Source organism: Peromyscus californicus, unplaced genomic scaffold (assembly GCF_007827085.1).
Source record: "Peromyscus californicus insignis strain IS unplaced genomic scaffold, ASM782708v3 Scaffold_8__1_contigs__length_139910024, whole genome shotgun sequence".
Taxonomy (NCBI): Eukaryota; Metazoa; Chordata; class Mammalia; order Rodentia; family Cricetidae; genus Peromyscus; species Peromyscus californicus.
The window spans coordinates 61,113,816-61,128,298 of record NW_026294606.1 but is presented as its reverse complement, the minus strand read 5'-3'; the positions used below and the strand labels follow the sequence as shown (position 1 = coordinate 61,128,298).

The 14,483-nt window shown below is 37.3% G+C and overlaps 1 long non-coding RNA gene across 1 annotated transcript in view; it reads left to right on the top strand.

Moving 5' to 3' along the window:
* The window catches only part of LOC128104020 (uncharacterized), a 168,029-nt gene extending 155,853 nt beyond the window's left edge, over positions 1-12,176 (top strand). Inside the window, exon 12 of the long non-coding RNA XR_008215841.1 lies at positions 8,594-12,176. This is a non-coding gene — a long non-coding RNA (uncharacterized LOC128104020). The remainder of the gene's footprint in view (positions 1-8,593) is intronic.
* Positions 12,177-14,483: the final 2,307 nt, after the last annotated feature.

Genomic DNA, 14,483 nt, shown 5'->3' with positions numbered 1-14,483 from the left:
GTGGGACTGGGACATCAACCCAGCCACAAATCCTTCAATCTATAATGTGTTTTGCCTGAAAGATGTGCTGGGGAAATGGTGGCTCAGAGCTTGTAGGAGTGGCCAACCAATGACTAGTTTAATTTGAGGCCCATGCCAAAAGAGAGAGCCCATGCTGGATACTGCCTGAATGGCCAGGAACAGGAGGCTATATAGCTCAGAGCTAGGGTAGAACCAAACAAGACTTGCCAATAAATAAATAAATAAACAAACAAATAAATAAATAAATAACGTGAAATGATTCCTAATGATGTTCTGCTATACTCATAGATCAATGCCTAGTCCAGTCACCATGGGAGAGGTTGCCTCTGGCAGCTGATGAGAGGAGATGCAGAGATCCACAACTAAATGTTAGGTAGAAAGAAAACTGGGGTTGAGGTCTTCACTGTGTCCCTGCCCTAGGAGCTTGGAAAAGCCCCATGGAAGAAAGGCGGAGGAATTGTGGAAGTTAGAGGGGTTGAGCATTCCAGGAAAGCACAGACTGCAGAATCAACTAAGAAGGTCTCACGGCGTCTCACAGAGACTAAAATGGCCATCATAGATCCTACATGGGTCTGAGCTAGGTCCTCTGCTTATATGTTATGGTTGTTGGCTTGATATTTTGGGGTGACTCCTAAAGTGGGAGTGGGGGTTTCTATAACTCTTTTCCCTCCTCTTGACGACCCTTTTCCTCCTACTGGGTTGCCTTGCTCAGCCTTGATATGAGAGCTTGTGGTTGGTTTTATTGTGTCTTGTTGTGTTGTGTTTGGTTATGTCCCTGGGAGGCCTAATTCTTGGGGGGGGGATGGGAGTGGATCTGGGGAAGAAGGGAAATGAGGAGAACTGTGAGGGGTGGAGGGAGGGAGAAGAAACCACAATCCTCATGTATTGTATGAAAGAAAAAATAGATAAATTTTTTTTAAAAATTAAAAAAAAATGGCCCATGGACAATCAGCAAGGCATAGGACATTCTACCCTTCAAGCCTTTCTTTTGATAGTAGAGAAAAGCTGTGGGATGGTCTGTATGTCAAGTGTGTTACTGATTGGTCAATAAGTAAATCACTGATTGGCCAGTGGCTGGGCAGGAAGTATAGGCGGGATAAGGAGGAGAATAAAGCTGGGAAGTGGAAGGCTGAGTCAGGGAGATACTGCCAGCCGCCATGATGAGAAACAGCATGTGAAGATGCCAGTAAGCCACGAGCCATGTGGCAAGGTATAGATTAATGGAAATGGATTAATTTAAGCTATAAGAACAGTTAGCAAGAAGCCTGCCATGGCCATACAGTTTGTAACCAATATAAGTCTCTGTGTTTACTTGGTCGGGTCTGAGCAGCTGTGGGACTGGCAGGTGAGAGAGATTTGTCCTGACTGTGGCCCAGGCAGGAAAACTTTAGCTACAAATGGTGCCCAACGTGTTGGCAAGAGTTTCCACCTAAAACCTGAGCAAAAAGATTCTAAAACAGAGCTAAAAACAGTTCCTAGTTGTCTCTTTCAAGTAGCAGCAGGCTGCGTGTTTGAACTACCATCTACTATGGCAGGTTCCTGGCATGTGCGCTCGACCTGCAGTATGGCGGGAATGAGGCTTCTGCAAGTGACACATTAAGTTGCGTGGTGGATTTAGCCTTTACTAGTGCAAAACAAAAAGAAGTTTCTGGGCTACACACTGCTTTGATAGAAGCATAGACCCACTATTCTGAAAGCTGATGGCTTGCAGAGCTGGCGGAAAACATACTACCGCCATGTTGGGAAACTGAAGTGGGCGGAGCCAGCAGCCACAGTACCTTTTCAGTCTTAGAATGCTATAGTTTAAAACAATAGGTTCAAGGTAATATAAAAAATAAGCCACGTAAAGATGGCTATCACACAGAGAATCTGGATTGTGTTGTCTTTAATATTCGTAACTGAAGAAAAACATTTGATTGTAAAAGCTGTTGAGTTATGCCAAAATGTATACTTTAAAGGTACCTTGACTTCAAAATTTGGATGTAAAGATATGTTGCTTTGGAAAGGAGACTCTGCTTTTGTTTCCACAGAAAGCCAGAGGCTGTGGATTTGTTCCAGATTAAGATACATCAGGTTTGACCAGCCAAGACCCCCTGAAAGGTCTCCGATGACACCATGGCCCAGATGATCCAACATCCAGAACCGTTTCAAGGCAACTGGCTCAGACGATACAGCCTCATGGACTATTCCATAATCCTAAAATTTTCTTTGTTTCCCCATAAGATACAGTGCCCCCCTCCAGCAGGAAGTAGTAAGAAAAGCTACGCCCAATTTCCCAAATATACCAAGCTGACTTTGGAGATGTGTAAAGATTAAAACCTTCCTTTGTTTTTTTTTTTTTTTTTTTTTTTTTTTTTAAAAAGGGAAGTGCTGTGGGATGGTCTGTATGTCAAGTGTGTTACTGATTGGTCAATAAATAAAACACTGATTGGCCATTGGCTAGGCAGGAAGTATAGGCAGGACAAGGAGGAGAATAAAGCTGGGAAGTGGAAGGCTGAGTCAGGGAGACACTGCCAACTGCCACGATGAGAAACAGCATGTGAAGATGCCAGTAAGCCACGAGCCATGTGGCAAGGTATAGATTAATGGAAATGGATTAATTTAAGCTATAAGAACAGTTAGCAAGAAGCCTGCCATGGCCATACAGTTTGTAACCAATATAAGTCTCTGTGTTTACTTGGTCGGGTCTGAGCAGCTGTGGGACTGGCAGGTGAGAGAGATTTGTCCTGACTGTGGCCCAGGCAGGAAAACTCTAGCTACAGAGAAATATCATTTTATGTAGCTTAATCTAGTGTGTGTGTGGTACTTTTGTTTGGACAACTCAGTTTATACCCCAAGTACTGCAGTAATCACCTTGTAGCAGCAAGAGATACATTCATGAATAACTGGGAGTTAAGAAATGATAGAAAGACTGTTTACTCAAGTATGGAAATGAAAAGCATGAAAATGAGCTCTTTTGACCAGAGCTCTTGGCAATCATGGAGTTAGCTGTTCCTTCTCAATATGAACACAGAGTATAATGTGACTGGAACGACACTACGCATGCAGCTAAGAAATGATTAGATGCTAAACTATAAATGAGGAGGGAACTCAAATACAATGTAACAGACTGAAATTGTTGCCTTAAGAGTAAAAACTATACTGAATGTAAGTAGAAGAACATAAGTTGAAGGACTTGAGTGCTGATAGTTACTACAAAGGCCTTAAGGCCTTAGGAGATAGAAAGCTGTAACTAAACACTACATAGAAACTTAAATGTTTGTTTTGGCTATAAAAGTCCAGCATATATCTGTGGCGATAAAATACTTTCTATTAATGCAGAACGGCAGTGGCAGTACTTGATTCCTAACAATTTTATAAATCAAGTATATGGATATGAAAACATAAGCCTATGGCAAATCAGATTTGGAGGCCACAATAATAATAACATTGTAATTATTTGTTGGCATGGACATCTGAAGTCAAATAGCAATCAACTCTGAAACTTGTCATGGAAAAAATCACTCTAAGAACAAACCCAAAGGTATTCTGAAGAGATATGTGAATACTCTAGAGATACCAGACCTCCAAACAAGAATTTATTCCTTATTGAAAATAATCTTATAAAAATTATAAAGTTAGAAAAATCATTCACCAAGAATAAGAACAAGTTGACATAATGGATGACAGACTTTTATAATCAAAACACGCAATAATAAGACATCTGAAAGATATGTCAAGTTTGCCAGAGAGATCTAAAAGGGGGTAGAAACCATCATGAAAGAATAAGAAATAAAGTAACATTGTGTATGAAAGTGAACCAAAGTTTAAAGCAATAAAAATAGTGACAAAGATTTAACAAGTATGAAGAGATAAATGTGTTTACTCTTAAACACTCTATTAGGCATCATTAGAGCTATCAAAGCAATATGGTGCTTCATAGATGTGTAGTTTATATATACTAGGACCCAAGCAGGTAAAGGGCAACCAGTTAGGGGCAAGAAGAGATCTGGTGTGGCTAAGAAGGGGCTGAGAATTGGTAGTGAGTGGTGAAAGGAATCATGGTATATTGTATATAAATATGATATTGTCAAACATTAAAATAAGTTAAAAATACACTAGGGTTTTATTTTCAGTTCTGTCTCTGTGATAATATACCCAGACAAAAACTATTTAAAGGGAAAGAAGTTTATTTGGATTATAATCCCAGATTATAGTCCATCACTGTGGGAAAGTGAAGGCAGGAACTTGAAGCAGCTAGTCACATCCAAAGTCAAGAGTAGAGAAAAAGTAAGTATATACATGCTCACTTTTGTTCAGGCCCCTTGACATGTTTATACACTCCAAAATCACATATAAGGAATGGTGCTGCCTACAGTGGGCTGGCTCTTCCCGTATCAATCAAGACGATCCTCATAGACCAACCTGATCTATATCATCCCTCAGTGAGACACTCTTCCTAGGTGATTCTAGACTATGTCAAATTAACAGTCAAAACCATTAAAATATACTAAAAGTAATAAACAGAATGGATATTTCGCTTTAAGATTAGATATCCATAGCAAAGGGGAAAAATCATGGGCTTCAGTATAAATATAAATAAAGCACTGAGAATGTGCATGGCAGTATAAATGGATAAAAATCATACAAGCATAGAACTAGCCAGGATGCAATAAGAAGTCTGGAGGTTTGTGTACATAAGAGTCTTGATGAAACAAATAAAAAGAATCTAGTTAACATTCAAATAGATGAAAATTTTCAAGAACTGACTCCAACAGAAACATGTTCTTTAATTCACCATGAAAATGTAGAGTTCTTACAGAAAAGCATTCAAATATTAGAAAACTGAATAATGTAATTCATCACATTAACAGGCCAAATGGGAAATATTTGATCATGTAAACATATTCAAGATCATTTGATACAATTAATAATCAATTCATGAAAATCAGACTCTGAATCAAAAGGAGTCGCCTTGCCTAATACAGTGTACTTATTAAAATCACCTTTAATTGTGAAGCATTAGAAGTCATCAGATCTAGTGAATAGAGAAATAAGTAAAGATGATTCCCATCAGTGCATTCACTCAACACCATGCTGAAAATCTCAAATGGAATATTTAGAAGAAACTTAGGGGATGTAACAGGCTTAGAGAGCATAAAGAAAGACTCCTATGCAGTGAGGATCATATAGATAGGAAGTTCAAAAGAGTAACGATAAAACACTGAAGGCATAATGTAGATGCCACAAATTTGATTAGTAAAGATGGTGCTATGGATATAAGGACTTCTAATCTATCTGCATAAGAAACTAATAAATGGAAGTTAAAGAAAACCCTTCAAATTAATAGCAGAACCCAGAAGAATAAATACAACTTGAATATTCAGATGATTTTGAAAATCCTAAAGCACCATATTTGATAGAAAGGTACTGTTACATTAAGCTGTTATTTTTTTCACAGTTTATAAATAGGACACTGTGAGAACCATGAACATAAAGTACTTTTTCTCTACTGCAATTTGAAAGACTGATTCTAAAATGTTTATAAAAGTCCATAAAAATTAAGGCTTACTATGTAACAGACATTTCACCATAAATCTATGGTAATTAAAATAGTTGAGCATTGTCCCTGGGGTGGATAGAGTAATTAACTAGAAGAGAGAACTCAGAAACAGATCCAAACATATCAAGTGCTTGATGTACAGCACTGGACATCAATCATGTTTTTATTCTCAGGATCCCTTGAGTTTTTCCTTCTATCTGTTTTGATTGGCTCCTTGGCTCTCATTCCACAGGTCTACCGTTCTTTATTATGCTCACTCTGGAGCACAGGGCATGGCTTACCGAGAAGTAGCTGAATGCCTAGAAATGTAACTCAGATGGTCATCAAAAGTGAGTTCATTTTGATGTGAACTTAGATCCAAGAACCAAGACAAAAGGAGGCAGACAAAGCAGTCTGTATCCTTCCTCTACTTCTGTTTTGTAGATACAACTAAGGTTACTGGTCAGTCTTTCCAGAAGATTCGGAAGGTCTGTTCATTTGAAAGCAGCATCAGCCAGGCAGACAATGTATGGCATGAGTTTCTTCCCATCTTTGTGTGTGTGTGTGTGTGTGTGTGTGTGTGTGTGTGTGTGTGTGTGTGTGTGTGTGTGTGTTTGGCTAGCTATGTATCTGAATATGTCTGTGTGTTTGTATGTGTCAATTTGTTCATGAGTGCATGTGCATGTTTATGTGAGGCCAGACAGAGATTGACATCAATCAAACATTGTAATGGACAGTGACAAAGGAAGGAAGAGAAAGTATGTTTTCTAGAAGTGGGCCTTTACAATTCTGTCCACAAAGAAGTGACCAGTAATGACAAAAGCTAATTACCTTTAAAGAAGAACAAAGAGGAGAATGACTCGATTCAACAGGCAGGAAAATATTGTTGATCCTCATAAGAACTAAGGGTGTAGATAGCTGCAACATCCTGGCTAGTGATTAGGAGCCAGGGGAGCAAGAATGCAGGCACTGAGAGGTTGAATAGAGTGGAGAGAGGTTTTCAATTTAAAGATACTAATGTGTGAAAGCACTATGGTTATGTTTTTAGAAATGTCCTAGTCGACAGCCGATTGAAGATACAGCTGCACAAGAGAGGGAATGATTAATGCTGATGATAATGGACTAGGAAGAAGGGGAGGGAGAAGAACAGAGGGAGGAAAAGAGAAGAAACACACAGAGAACAACATCTGGAGAAACAGAAAAAGAGAAACAAAGAATGGCAGATTGAGAGACGATGATTACAATAGAAAGAAACATTAAGAAACAGGGATGTGGAGGAGAGCATGAAAAGGTGAGGGGAAGAAGAAAAAGGGAAACAAATGGAGAGGAGGCAGAGAGACAGGGACAAATACAAAGAGACAGAATTAGCCAAAACCAGACAGTGCATTTCATTTGAGACTGGAGGACCTGGCCAGTCTGGATTTGTGTTTGGAGAACAATTTACAAGTCAGCTTTGGGTGACTAGATATCTAGACAGTACTGACTGTCTTAGTCTAAGGAACACATGGTTTCTATCTCAGTGTAATTAACCTCTTTTAATTTCCTTAGTAATGGCTAGACATTTTGAGATAAATTTTTCTCAGAACCACTTTGTAGTTTTGCTACTGTTATATGTGTTATCATGTTAATGTGCTACACATTTTCTTGTTTTGTTTTTCTTATTTGGTTCGGAGCTTGTGTCTGAACCCAGGACCTTGTGCTTGGTCAACTTACTCTGGACAAGCCAAATACGGTCTAGCACTTTCTCTTCAAAATGAATTCCCACCAGTTAAAATAATAATTCATAGTTTATCTCACATGAAAAGAGAAATAAATCCACTTAAATCAGGTTTCAAGTGGTATAATTATTTTATTTAAGTGTAGTAAGATCTGCTCTTCCAAATGGTAACATTACTAAATTCACTTTCCAGCCATTTGCTATTGCCATAGACAGTCCAGCTGGTTCTGCCTATTTTCCTTGAATCCTACAGTTTCTTTAAATCCTCTAGTTTGGTCTAGTTTTTTTTTTTTAATGAATCTATCATCTATCTATCTATCTATCTATCTATCTATCTATCTATCTATCTATCTATCATCTATCTATCATCATCTATTTCTTGTGTGTCTGTGTTTGTATTTGTATGTGTATGTGTGTGTGTCTGTGTTTGTATGTGGGTGGGTATGTGTGTGGGGGGGGGGTATGTGTGTGTGTATGAGTGTGTTTGTGTTTGTCTGTGGGTGGGTATATGTGTAGGGGCGTGTGGGGATATGTACACATGAGTGGCCATGGAAGCTAGACCCTTTAGAGCCCCTGGAGTTGGAGTTACAGGTTAAATGTTTCTCTTTGTCATTTCTTTTCCTCCTGTAAATTCAACTTCGCAGAAAGAAGCAAGGCTGCTTCATTTGTATTATATTTTCCGTAACAAGTAGTTGATATCTTTACAAAGTGTATTCACTGCATCTCCGCAATGGCATTTCCTGACAGACATGTGTTAATTATGTTACTTGTCCCTTTGTCTTCTGAGTAAGCGTTGGTCACATCACTCCACGTTCTTTACAATAATAATCTGTGTTTTCTCCTTCATTGTCGTTCTTCAGTCAAGAGGCCCGTGGATTGAAATGTTTTCTAGAGAATCATCTTTTTGTGTTACTTCACTTTACTTGTGATTTATTATTTTCATCATTTGATTACTTTCAGGGCCATTTGTTCTTTACATACTTTTTGCAATTTATTAATCAAGAAACTGTGATAATTGATTTGAGAATTTACCTATTTTTTCTAATATAGGTGTTTAATGTTATAAGATTCTATTTAAACATTTCTACATCTACTGTTACAAAATTTTGTTTCCTTTTTATCATTATCTTTTTATCATTATAAAAATGTCTTCTATTATTTAAACATTGTTGAACCATATCTTATTTGGAAGTGCATTAGTAAATTCTTGCATTATTGGATGATTTTCATAAAAGTCTCCCTGTTGTGTATTTCTAGGGCTACTGCATGATTATTATGGCTGCTTAAAAGTTATATTTATTTATTTATTTATTTATTTATTTTTCTGTTTGTAGAGTGGTACACATGTGGAGGCCAGAGAACAACTTGATACAAGAGCTGTTTTCTTCCTTCTAATGGTTCCTGGGATCAAATGCAGATTGTCAGGCTCCGTGGCAGTTACCTTGGCCTGCTGAAGCATCTCACCTGCTCTGAACGCTGTTATGAAATCTAAGCCCATGGTGTCTTTAGGTGTGTACATTTAATGCCTCTATTGATCAAGTTCTGTTATGCCTTGTTCTCTGATCTATTTGTCCATTTATATTTGTTTCATTATCTTTTACTTTCTTTCCTATTATTGGATTACATTTTTATGATCCATTTGAACTCCTTTGTTTTCATATCAGTAATAAACATTTTTGCACATTTGCTATTTTTGAAATTGTTGTATTATTTTTTATAATTTAATGTATAGAATCGGTACCTTTAGCTTAGAAAAACCTACGTGAATTGGTATTACATCACTTCCTATAGGGTATAAAAACACTTTGACCACATATTTTAAATGTTACCTACTTAGTATTTTTGTTAGTGTTGTCCTAGACTGGTTACAGTTCTTAAAATTCATAGTACATTGTGGTTTTCTTTTAAGCTATCATTTTCTCTTTCAGAAGCATATTATATAAAAAAAACATTTTATATTTAGTCTTTTGTTGCTATTTCTGTTTTATATTACCTTATACGAGACTATATTTTTCTCTGATATCATTTTCCTGATTCCTACAGGAATTCCACTAGTACTTCTTATGCTGTAGCATGGCAGGTGATTAATTCCTTCAACTTAGCTGAGAGCACAGCTGATATATGATATCGCCATAGGCAGAGCACTCGGTAATATAGACTAATATTTAACTTCTTCTATGGGCAATGTACAATAAAGAAGTCATTAAAAACTCAGTACCTGCACCATTTCTAAAGGAAAAAAAGGTGAAATGCGTTGAATATTTAACTCCTTTTCAAATTATTCCTTCATATTTATGCATGTGTTGATATGCATATATATTTGAATGTATGTGTGTACTCATTTTTGAATGTATGTGCACATATATATTTGAGAGTATATGTTCATGTGTATATGAACGTTACAAGGGGGCATCAGATCTCTTAGAGTTGGAGTTACAGGCCTCTGTGGGACTCCTGACTTAAGATGTGGCTGTTGGTATCTAAACGCAGTCTCATGCTTGCAAGGCATCTTTCTAACACACAACTGAAAATTTAATAGTCTGTGTTTTTATTGTGAATGAACTCTGGACAGGGGCAGTATAAGAACACTTGACAATAATATGTGAAAAAGGGCCCAATGCTTATCTTTAATGAATTATCTCAGAGGCCCATTAACTATGTTTCTAGATTCTCAATTCATTGAAAAAGTGTTCATTTCATCCCCCTGTGTTTTGTCTTTTTATTTTTCTCTTTTATGGTCTCATTAGCAATGAGAGATAATTGAACCTATCTGCTCTCAAAATAACAAGTACTTCCAAGTCTGTTGGATTGTCAGGATGGATAAACCAAAAGATTCAATGGAATGTAGCATCTTCAAAATGAGTAAAAATCAAGGCTCGGCGATATTTTCTGCTACAAAAATGAATATATTATCATTACTCACTTACACTTTTAAAATACCATCTCAAATTTCCAGATGATAATTGTGATGTTCCTACTCAAGCTGGTAATAATGAGTCTATAAAATGGAGCCTTTTGGCTCAGATATGTACTTAAGGGCTGAATTATATCATAATCACACCATAAGGAAGTCTCATAAGTAGCACTCATGGGACAGTCAACTGAACTTTCATGTTAAAACTGTAAGGATGCTGAATAATTATACCATGTATTTAGACAGCATTGTCAGTACTCATGTATGCAAATCCATTAGAAGGCATCAAGTATGTCTGTTCTATAGCTTTTACTCATGGGATTATTGTGGTACTATTTTTCCCCCACTAACCTTCCCTATAAGTGATCAGTGTTCTCTCTTGTATGAAGATTTAAAATGTCATTTTACGTCTCATAGCTTTTGTAAGCTTTCCATATATCTAGCCACTCAACTTATCTTTCATTTAAATTCACACAAGTCTTTTGGTATGTTTTCTCTCTCTCGGCCACTTACTTCATTCTATATAATTGTGTATTTTATGTTTCATTAGAGTTAGAGTTAATCTCAAGGTCTATGTTTCATTATATTTAAAGAGTGGATTCCACCAGATTCAGCAATGTATATTACCTGAGAAGAATACTTTACTATACAGACTATCTGAGAATACTCCTGTTCTAGTTATTTTTATTGCTTTTACTCGGCAGTAATTATATACTTAATATGTATTATACCTTTCATTTTTCATGTAAGTATATGTTAGGTACAAATATTATGCCCAATTATAAATAAATTAAAGTGTATATAACCATAAATTTTCTAGGTTTACTAGATTTAAGTTTAGTGCACCTTGGCAATATACCATTATTACTTTTGGCCAGACTACCCAAATCAATATATATGGAACACTTTTTCTACATGTGTGATTGGTAGTAGATATTTTTAAGATACATCAAAAAAACAAATGTCAGCTGATGGGAAGAGAGTACAGAGACATTTAAATATGAAGATAAAGGTTACCAAAATAGAAATCCATTCCCTAGTATACTATGCCCGAATCCTCCACCCCTTGCATAAGAATCGTTGCTTCTGGATCAATGCACAATCATTTAGTGGGTCTGTGAGTCTGACAGTCTGAGAACTAAACCTGACACACATGAATGCTTAAGATGTGTGTCCCTGGGAGTCAGCTTTGTGTATGCCAATGAAATGAGAGCACCAGCACTGGGCTATCGAAACATGCTCAAAAGTCGCCAGGAAACTGGTAAACTTGTTTCTACTACAATAACAGAACCCAAGGCTAACTCCAATGTACTCTGATCTTGGACCACAATTCTAGTGACTTTCCAGACACTGACCCCACCTGTGGGGTCTGGTAGGCAGCCAGATTGTGCTGCATTGGGTTAAAATGGAACATTTATTTGAATGGTCATAACAACCTTACCTTTTGGCTTGTTATTTTGTGCACCTGCTTTTTGGCAGCCCTCAGGAATTTGTTAATGATGGCTATTTACCACCTAAATGCCTTAGCTTTAAAACATTTTGTGGAACATTTAGTCATCTTTATAATGAAGTCCTCTAAAGGGTCAAGCTGCCATGGTGCTGATTTTTAAAAGGCAAAACCGAAAGGTTTTAGGTTTGGTGACTTACAGCATACCCTAGAATACTTACTATATGAAGTCCTTCAATTATAAATAATCCTTTTGGTGTCAGTTATGAAAGCAGATTTGCTTGATGAAAGCCAGTGCTGGGAAGAAAACAGCTTGCAGAGTCATCCTTCAAGGTTATGAGGGATTGAGCCTAGAATCATCTGTGGATGCTGAAAGCTGCTGGAGTTCAAGTCCTTTACAGAAAAGGCTCAAGCATTTGCCTATAATTCTTATTACCATCCCCCAGAACACTTAAAATTCTGTATATATTGCTTGCAACACCCAATAATATGTCAATTTTAAATATTTTTATTGCTATATTTAGGAAACAATGATGTGCTGTTTTGTGACTTTTCAGTAAAGATGCTATTGAATTAATAAGTATTGTGCTGCTTTTGTTTGAAACAGGGTCTTTCTACATACCTGGGTTAGTCAAAAACCCACAGCACAGCTAGTCTCAAGCTTACCACCCTCCAGCATTTGCCTTCAAAGTGAGGGTATCAAAGATACACAATAACTATAGTTCTAGACTCTAAAAATATTCAGTTCTGAATTGGTTATTTGTATGTAGAACCAATATATCTTCACTTTCATATTCTTGTTAGTATATTTAAAATTTTAGGCCAAACCATATTCAACTATTCCCTGTAGTGGGTAGCTGTTCCAGCTTTGACCTGGAAGTCCTACCCCCCATTGAGGCTTTGGTAACTGTCACACCTACAAGACGGGGCTGAGACAGGAGCCCTTAAGACCCAAAATCCGGATGTGCCGGCTCTCTTGGTTCCTGGATCCTGGACACTGGAGGTAGACAGAGCAGAGTTCTCCAGAGAACACCGCTGGACTGCGCTACACCTTTCCTGGACCCTGTAACCTATCCCTTTACTTGTAAGTTACCCCACAAAATAAATCTCCCTTTTAACTACGTGGAGCTGCCTTAATACTACAACCAATAATTCCCTGGCAATTAAAATACATTTACTTTTTCTGAAGATAAAAGTAATTCCTTTGACCCATAACACATGCCTATATATATGTGTGTGTGTGTGTGTGTGTGTGTGTGTGTGTGTGTGTGTGTGTGTATATATATATATAATCTATAATCTTCTGCTGTATATGGTCCATTTGCAATATAATGAGCATTTATATTTTATTTCTCTAGTATGAGTATTACAAGAGGTTATTATGTTATAGAGGGACTTTAATTATCAACATTAAAATACTATAAATTCCTAGACTTTCAACAAACAAATATGCAGACAATTTGTCGATGTTGCCAATGCCCAAAACATACTATATTAGTGGTAAAAAATGTCCCTTGGGCTACTGACTGTCTGGGAACCTTATATGACTCTTCCAATGGAAAACTGCTTTTTTCCAAGTGATTTGAATTCTATGAGAATAATTCCTGAAATAATCAATTATAACAGAAGGATTAGAAGTTCATGTGCATCCATGGCTATAAAGACCCTGTTTATAAAAGCAAAACCAAACAGTAAATCAAAACAACTGAAGTATTGAGTGCCAGGCTCTGTGATAATGATTTGGGTTGGAATATCTCATCCCGTAGCAAATGGTCTTTGCTTTCTACCCACTATGTAAATGAGTCACTTGGTCACTCTTTAGTTTTCTCTCTAGTTGACTAATATAAAAACCATGGCAAGACATATAAAATTTGCCATACTTTTATGCTCATGTATGAGAATTTAAAGAAAATAAATTAGGGTACACACAACTTCATTTGTACTAAGATGCACATATACATATGTGATAAATATCCTAGGCTGGAGAAATGGTTTAATCAGTAAAGCACTTGTTCCACAAGTGTGAGGACCTGAGCTGGTTCCTCAGTAGCTGTATAAAAAGGAGGGTATATTTGGTTGCTGTGGTGGTATTGTGCTCCCCAAAATATTGTGCACTCTAATAAAATTATCTGGGGTCAGAGACAGAACAGCCACAATATTAAACAGAGGATAGGCAGTGGTAGCACACACCTTTAATCCTAGCATTCCAGAGGCAGAAATCCATCTGTTCAAGGATACAGCCAAGCATGGTGACTCACGCCTTTAATCCAAGAAAGTGAACCTTTAATCCCAGGGAGTGATGACTGAAAGCAGAAAGGTATATAAGGCGTGAGGGCCAGAAACTAGAAGCATTTGGCTGGTTAAGCTTTCAGGCTTTCCAGTAGCAGTTCAGCTGAGATTCATTCTACATGAGGACTCAGAGGCTTCCAGTCTGAGGAAAAAGGATCAGCTGAGGAATTGGCGAGGTGAGGTAGCTGTGGCTTGTTCTGCTTCTCTGATCTTCCAGCATTCACCCCAATAACTGGCCTCAGGCTTGATTTTATTAATAAGAACTTTTAAGATTCCTGCTAGAGGTTGCCCCCAACTCTTGAAGATATTCTACTGCTGAAGACATCACATACTTTGGACACAGGAGTTGAGCTGGAACTGAACGAATTTATAGCTGAGAACAAATTTATAGTTTCAGATGATACTATGCAAGCTGCCAATCTATAAAAGCAATCAATAGTCCTACCTAGCTATAAACTCTATGAGCCATAACAATGACTTAGATGATAAGATAATCCAATGATGTTACTTTCATCTTGGGGGAGTTAAGGTCTATTCAATTGGAGGCAATTCATGCCCAGTATTGCAAATGTAG